Consider the following 8,960-nt stretch of genomic DNA (forward strand, 5'->3'; position numbering starts at 1 on the left):
TACAGTGTGTTGGATTCAATGAGGTCCTCAATTTGGAGCCTGTCAATTGGGAACATGTTCTTATTCGTTAAAGGAGTGTGTCTAGGTTGAACCCACGACCGCCGAAGTCGTCAATTGGGAAGCCTTATTTGTTTATTTAAGCTTTCAATTCCAAGATGAATTAATTATTAATTTTGACATAGTTTATAGTATAACCTGTTTTTTATTTTCTTTATTTGATTTGTGGATTATAAGGCTATTTACAATGACAACTGATTTCTAGATGAAACCCTAACTTCCTGTGGAATATTGGTGAATTTACACGTGGGTTATTTGTAATATCCCATTAAAGGAGTGCATCTAGATCGAACTCGCGACTGCTGAAGTCGTAAATACGCTTTACTAATATTAATTAATAACTAACTAAAAATTGAAGTAATAAATTTGCAATATTAATAACTAAATAAAAATTAATGTAATAAATTTGCAATCCACATATAAACAATTATGATTTTTTTAGTTTTTTTTTTCAAATATTTCAATGTCACATTTAAAAAGTGTTGATATTATTTATTCATTTGATTTATGAGGGTTAGGAGTTCAAACATTATAGATAGATTGTTGCATTCATTAACCTCCTTGAAAAATTTCCAGTAAGTAAACAATGCTACATAAAATCAAATTACTATTTATTGGGTTTTAATTACTCTCAATCCAAGCTTAAAAATACAAATATTCTTTAATTATTGGAATTAAAATCTATTGGGTTTTAATAACTCTCAACCCAAGCTTAAAAATACAAATATTCTTTAATTATTCTAATTTAGATTGGAGTTAAATTTTCATCAACTTTTAATCCAAAATTTAAAATTAAAATCAAAATTATTTAGATGATTTTATTATTGGATTTTAAATTGGGAATTAATACAAATTAGGAAGTGGTAACGTGCATGTAACACTTTTTTCTATCCAAACAAATACCACAGTCAATGTTTGAGGGCTTGCACTAAGGAGTAAAATTTTATATCACAAGTACCATAATTCAATTTGACATTAAAGAGACATTCTAAATTGCAGGAAACAAGGTAGTTGCCTTAGTTCAACATAGTTGATGTGATGGTATGTTGGGATCTGTCACTCTCAATTTCAAAGGGTTGTTTCTAATATGACGTCTCGAATGTTAGTTTGGTGAACAATATTAGTTTAAAGTAATGAAAAATAGTATTTGTTGTTTTTATCCATACAAGTGTTTTTAAATTGAAAAAGTGGTACGATGACTAAGCTATCTTAGAGAAGTATGAAATGAATTCAAAATTACAATAATAGTTGAGGCCTCCTAGGAAACTCTTTCATGTAATCATAGAAGATGATTTGGGCACAAGGTTGATCAGATGTTGAATAAATAACCATAGGGGAAAACCCATTGGTTCTACAAAGATATTGACATATTCCTCTAGTAGAGGTTGTTGGTTTGATATGAAAGTTCACATTGATGTTATCCTCTTCCATGGGATGAATGATGTAGATGCTATGAGAAATGTTGGACGCTACCTTGTTGATTAGGGGAATGTGGACACTACAAAGAGGTAGGGGAACCATAAAAGAAATGAGTTGATAGCAACTCCCATCAAAATGAGTGTATCAATTCAAATGAGCATGATATTAGGATTTATTAGCTTTCAGGTAGGGGTAGTCGAAAATTAGTTGTGCGTAATCAATTTGAGTGACATCATAGTCAATGATTTCATGAAAGGTTCCAATGTTGAAAGTACTGGAACAATATTGAGTGATTGAGATGTGTGCACCTATGCCCTAGCATAAATGCTTTTCCTTGTGAAATGCCAAAATGGATTTTGTTGGGTTGAACCTTTGATAAGTCTATAATAAAGCTCTATGTTATTGGTCCCGGGGATATAAATCAACCAAGGACTTATATGGATCATACCCAAAGCAAGAGTCACAAATATTATTATAAATTAACAACCTATTATTGATTCAGATTTATCAAGGGAACAAAATAAAATATAGATTTGTAATAAAAATATAGAGATATAATGAAACTTGTCTTTTATTAGTAAATGGAAAGTGTTGAAACTATATAAATACATAATGAAAACAAACTATATTGAACGGTGGTAGCTTATCTCTGAGAATATATGTGATAGTTATGTGCCTTCCCAAATTATCTTACAATGAGGGTCCAAGGTCCTTTCACATAAATAGGCAATGAAAAAACCCCTAAACATCCAAAAACCCTAACCCTAATCGATGAAGCACCAAAATACTTGTGGGGCTCGATAAGGTAAGTTTGAACGTCAACTTTTTGAGTTTGTAAGTTTGACATATGATCGATAATTGGGGTGTTGGGTAGTTGCTTCAAAGGGCTTGACTAGGAAGTTCAATTGTTTACTACATTAAGCACACCACCGAGTGCATGTTTCACCAAAAAGCATCATTTAGGGTCTGAAAATGACTCCAAAAGTTCAAGACACAAAAAGCTATAGAAAAAATGCCAAAATAAAAAACTATGTTGTGAGCCAGTGGATTAGGTGGGTGGCCACCAATATCCACTAGGATCAATCCTCCCCCCTTAAGAAGAAATTATCTCCATTATGTTGAGTCCCTCCATTACATGGGGAAAATTATGCTAAAATTAGCCCCCGATGACCCACTTTCCTTGGTGCAAGATCTGGCTTGGTTTGAAAACCCAACAGGTTGGATCCTCTATTTGAATCCATGTGTCAACGATTTTATCAATTGTTGTCTTTTCAATGCAATTTGGGTTGAGCTCTATTAGTGTCATTTTCTTTGCAATTTTATATGTTTCCAACAATGGTGTAAATTATGGTTGAAGGAGGTCCACATTAAACGTTGGATGCAGGTCAAGGAAGGGGGGGATACTTATCTCAAAAGAATTTCCACCCCATTTACGGTGCGAAATTACATTGTTATAGCCTAATGGTATCTCTCAAGTATGAGGTCCCAATTAGACCTCACACCATTTGGGATGAGATTCTCATTCAAAAATGTTGGCCAAACTACCATCTCGTATTTGGTCAAGATTAGATTTTGGATGAATTAAACAAGGAAAGGGAAATTCTAATAAAATTACTGATGAGTGTTGTGGGGAAAAATGCCTATGTAGGACAATCCTATCCACCTAAGGTGTGACAGTGCCTTAGCAACAAACAGAGACAACTATTCTAGTATTCTTCCTTTATGAATTAAGAATGAAGAGAGAGATAGATGGACTAACCGGTGTCTTCCGTTTGTCCCTCGATCCAGCTTCTCTTCTCTTGGAGAGTTCCCAGCTACTTGCCTTCTCACTCACCCAGCTTCAAGAGGTTTCTGCAAGATCACAAGAAGAGAACACTACACAAGACATGGATTCATATTCATAACTAGTTCAGGATTAGAAATAAACTAAACATACTAATGCAATCATACATCAAAAATACATCAGTATATAGGAGAAACCAAGATAGCTTTATTGATGAATAACAAGGTTCAGGAAGAGATACAACCCAGAGGGCTCCAATCCAGCATCTCCTTCCCAGCAAATGGAATTCCTATCTTCACCCCCTTCAAAGCATTAAGCACCCAATGATTCCAATCTCAAACCAACAGCAATTCTTTGCAATAACAAAATTCCAGCCTCTGGATCTCATGGAGGAGAGATCCATATATAGATGTTTGGAGAGAGGATGAGTCAGCTTGAGATCTGACTAGTGTCCTCTCCCTCTGTCAGTTCTTGATTCCAATTGGAGGTTCTTGCTTCCACTTGGAGATTTGGAACCTCTTACTCATCACCAGTCGAATTCCCTGAGGCAAGTGTCATTTTGGAAGCTTCCTGGGTTTTGACACCTTGAGAAACGAACCCGCCACATGTCCACTCTCATTCAGCGCAGGTAGCCAGTGTTCCCTTTGACATTCAACGCAGGTAGCCAGTGTTGGCTTTGACATTCAGCGCAAACAGCTAGCGTAGCCACTGAAATGATCCTGAATTGACTTGTTTTTGAGTAGTTTCTGGTGGAGAACTTCTGTGAATTGCTGTGGTTTGTTAGCCTTGTTCCTCTAGGGGTAGGAACAACATGTTTAGGGACTTTGGATCCCTTATATTATGGACATTTCATGCTCAATGTTGTAAGGCACAAAAATGTCTATAACAGTTGCCCCCTAAAGTATGAGGTTGTTTATCGGGTGAAATGCTTTATCAGGGGGATCCGAAGTTCATCCAATGCTGAGAGGAGACCTGTAATAAGATACAATACAATACATTATTTTTCATACTGCTTTCATGATCTAGCTGAGGTGGGCATTCCCATGCTCAGCTTTATAAATTCATTTTTTTGTACATAGAACAGACAATCGTCTGATGGTAGACTGATAATTTTGATGAAATTATCATCCTTTGAGTAGGATGATTATCTGCTGCAATGATGTACATGTCAATGTCTTTATCTTTCCTGAATATATATCGCAGCCCGGATGGATGAAACTAGATCCGGGGTCTTCAAACTCGTTCGATCTTCACTCTAAGTACAAGTCGATCCATGTGAGAAATGTTCTGAAGTCGAACATGGAAAGACATCGCTTGATTACCGGTCAATGATGTAAACCATTAACAAGTGCGAGAGGAATCACCGATAATGATAATGACCCTCAAGGTACTGCAGTACAATTCACGTGGTGTGAATAAAGGACTTGGCGTCGAACACCACGCAAAATCTTTCGGTCGAAGGTCATTGATGTATACCTGTCGCCGGAAGTGAGAAACTTGCCATTGAGGCATGCAAGCTTCAAAGTACTGAAGGGGTTGTTCCTAGATCAACTTCTTGGATAATGAGCTGATGTCGACAAGAAGCGATCCGTCAAAGAAGGGCCTTAATGAATCCCACATCAGTGACACGGAACGGAGTTAATGATTTTAATGGAGGTGAAAACGATCTGTGACATATGATTCAAGGTGGCGGTCATGAAAGGATGAAGGATAATGTACGGCAGTGGATGGGACACGGTTGACTTTTCTGAATGACTTCTCTTGAACATATGGCGACACTGATGCGATGGATTGGTAGCATTACCCCAAATATGGATGGTATGGCGAGACCATGGATGTGACCGGTGAATGGAACAACCCAACCCGATTGTGGTACGGAGGAAAAGTGTCATGTTCAAGAGCAACTTGCTACCATCAAAGTTTTCTTTAGTTTCTCCCAATTTTTCCCCAGTCATTGCTGACCAGTACCTCTTTATTTTTGTCGAGCTTGAGGAGGATAACATATGCTTGTTCTATAACCTGCCCTTCGGGTAAGCACATCGCTATGTTTTAATGAGCCTAGCGATAGTGAAACTTGTTCTCGTCTAAAGACAAGTTTGTCGCTATTTAATGATTTTAACGAGTCTAACGACAAAGATAACTCGGTTCTTTTCATTTTTAGAGAGTTTGAAAAGATACATAAAGTTAACTCCAAAAGTCCTTTTTCGTCATCTAATCCCTTAAGTCCGAAAAAGTATAAAACAATACAGAAGGGATGAGTTTTCGATAGTTTTAACGAGCCGAATAAAACAAGCGCTCGATCTTTTTGTGCAATAATCCCTCAGGTCCAAAAAGATTAAAATCTAGAGGAGGGATAGCACTTCCTGTCCCTTTAACGAGCTGGAAGGCCAAGGACTCGGCAATCTTTTCATATTTTACGAGTCAGTTGAAAAGAGCTTAAAGAAGACTCGTCTTTTGAGGAACGAGTGATAAACAGGGTTAGCAGCTGATTCCAGGTACAGGTTGGAATTTTCCAATCACGGCAGTGTCACAAGGATGGCTAGGTGAAATCACTCTTCGCAGCTGTTCCTCAAAATGGGTAAACAATCATATGGAGGTGAATGATCGGCCAAGTGAAAAGTGGAGGTGACGGTGCAAACACGACCAAGGTTTTAATGGCTGATGATATTACATTCACTGTGGTTATTTACCGGGATAGTTCATTTTTTAACGAGCTTAATCGTGGGTGGAAACATTTGCTCGGTCTTATGTTTATTTTTTAACGAGCATGAACTATGCGCTAAAACTGCTCGGATCTTGCGTTTATTTTTTAACGAGCATGAACTGTGTGCTAAAACTGCTCGATTACCCACTCATATGATAAGAAAGTCTCATTAAGATTCTATTTTTTATGGAGCTTCATCTTATAAATCTATGCCCCGCATCCTTTCTTTATGCAAGTTAGGAAACGGCTAACCCAAAAAACAAATAAATAACCGCTCTTTGCTTGCACTCCAAAAGGTTTGCATGCCCCTAGGCATAAAATATGATTTCAAGGTTACCCCTCAATTTGCAGATAAAACATTTGTTTTACCGGGAGAGGCCTACCTCTTTCAGGCTACCCAAAGATTGTTCTGTTATTCTTTCAACAAAACACTTCTTCGGCGATGTCTACCGAGATAAACAAAGGTGAGTGACGAGACCCGCCCTCTCACATAACTTTGACAAGAGAATCTTATTCCAGAACAACCCCTCTTCCAACCACGGACGGGGTACGGACTAGTCATATTCTCTCGCGGAAACCTACCTTATACCCAAAGTTTTCCTGCCGAAGCAAACCAGGACGCATGCCCCCTGGGTTCCAGTCATATCCTCCCGGATTACTCGCGCTCATCAGGAGGACGGACCGTGGGTTGAGACACTTCTTGCGTGAATAGACCATTTAGGGACAGTATATGACTATTTGCGATGCGTGATCCGAGAAATGAAAGTTGGTCCACGAGCTTGACCATTCTTCCTTCATGTGGAAAACACATTACTCTAAAGAGTGAGGAGACAATAGCTCCCATGCAATATATATAGTCTCGTCCAAGGAGTAGGTTATAATCCAAGGGTCCTTGAACGACCATCACGTTCATTTGAATGGTCTTCCCTTTCAATGTTATAGGCACATTGGGGAGGATCCCTAAAGGTCGACTGGTTCCTTTATCAAAGCCTGATAGATTTCTCATTTCAGGAAAAAGCGCTGGCGAACCAAGCGCTTTCCAAGCAATAGAGGAAAGGATACTCACAGATGCCCCCTCATCAATGATAGTGCTAGCCATTACCATTCTGTATATTTGAACGATAATTCTGAATGGTATGCTTGCCGGCAACCGGGGTCTGCCTAGTTGGTTCCAGTCGAACGAGACAACTAGGTTGCTTGGTGGTGGGACCGAATAGACAGCTGGATATCGCTCTGACGAACTTCCTTCCTGCGATAAAGGAATGGGTGCATTGCCCCCGTATTCGTCGGAGTCAGTGTTGATGAAGAGAATTTGGATGGTGTCGTCTTTATTCTCCTCTGTGATGGTATCATTCGAAGATAGAGCCTCTGAAGGCAAAACCGGGTCAACTGCCGCCTCAACCTTTTGACTTTCGTCAGGCATGGATCCAGACGGTTCATCTTCAATGATAGGTGCTTCGGCTGACCACCTGGGCGGGCCAGCCGGGTTCTCAACTAGTGAAGGACTTGGCAGGAGTCTTTGATATCCGGGAGGAAGTTGCGCTCGTAAAATCGGGCGATCTTCCAGAACTCTTTTAGCCTCGTCTAAGAAGGGACAACAGTGGATGGCATGGTCGCCTTCACACAGTTTACAGGGAAATCTAGCTTTCCCTCTCTGTCCTGGGACTTCACTTTCACTAGTCGACGGTGAGTTGTCAACATGGCTATCAGAGGTCGACGCTACCGAATTGTGTAAACGGGGAGACCAGTCCCTTAGTATCCGAGGGATGCAGGGACAATCTTTGTGGAAGTGGTCTCCCTTGCATATGACACATGGCGATTTAGGCCTGGTCAGTGTTGTGTGTGGATTTTTGTCAAACGACACTCGTTTGCCCCCAGTCGCTTTTGGCTCCTTCTTCTTCTTCTCTTTCTTCTTCTTTTCCTTCTTCTCCTTAGGAACTTGGTTTTTTGTTTTACCAGTTCCGTCAAGCGAAGAGGAAGGAGGAGAGGAAGAATTAGATGAAGTAGAAGGCTGGTGGGCGACTCTGGTCTGGTCTAACTATTGACTCGACTGTTCAGGAATGGTGGTGTTCTGAACGACATTGGTTGAAAAGAGCCAGACCGGCAGGCCAATTGTCAGTCCTGGAAGCGACAATGTGGCCATATGGGGCGCACCAACATCTCCCCAAGAGGAGAAGGGACTAGGATTTCCACCAAGGGGAATTCCTTGGTTGGTGTGCTCCATGTTTTCAACCTAAAGATCAACACAGGAATAAAGGGTGATTGTTCCGTTTAAAATAAATTTTAACGACGCTTTAGACACAACTTGCTTTTTCAATTTTAAAGAGTCGAGAAAAAGCTAAAGATGACTCTAGTCTCCTTCGATGTTTTAACGAGCCCGAAGTGACAAATGCTCGGATGGACTTTTTTCGTTATAGAGTCTGAAAAAGGCCAAAAGGAAGCGCTCTGGAGTTCTAGGCAGAGGGTGTGCCAAACTTTTCGCAAAACCGCAGAATACTTTTTAGGGTACGGGCGGTCGATCTTCCTGAATGCTGTGTTCAGTGCATTGCGATCAGTAGGGCGGCCGACACGGCTTCCTAAGGATAAATGTTTTATGCCTATAGGGGTCTCCCAATATATATGCGACGATACGTGGGAGCACAATCCGTACTGGCGCTATCGTCCCTCAGGAGGAATCACCCACCATCCACGAGATCGACAGTCACCAGGCTTAACGACGCCGGAACACGTCTCTAGCCTAGACCTCTATGTTGTGCGTTATGTTGCAAAGCGTTGTTAAGTTCATTCAATTTATTTTAGGTTGATATTTTTAGAAGTTTGCCTTTCAAGGTTCACCACGAGATGTATGATACAATTCCTAAATGCAGTCTACAGATGATAAGCAAGCTTTATATCTTTTCAAATTTGAAAATCCTAGCTACTAAGGGAAAAGAAAGACACCATCCTTCCTCAAAGAGCAATCAGCACACTCTAATGCACTTTTCCTAAATCAATCAT

This window comes from Pinus tabuliformis, chromosome 3_1, assembly GCF_031772625.1.
Source record: "Pinus tabuliformis cultivar Carrire ecotype Pingquan chromosome 3_1, CPIR1, whole genome shotgun sequence".
NCBI classification, from domain to species: domain Eukaryota; kingdom Viridiplantae; phylum Streptophyta; class Pinopsida; order Pinales; family Pinaceae; genus Pinus; species Pinus tabuliformis.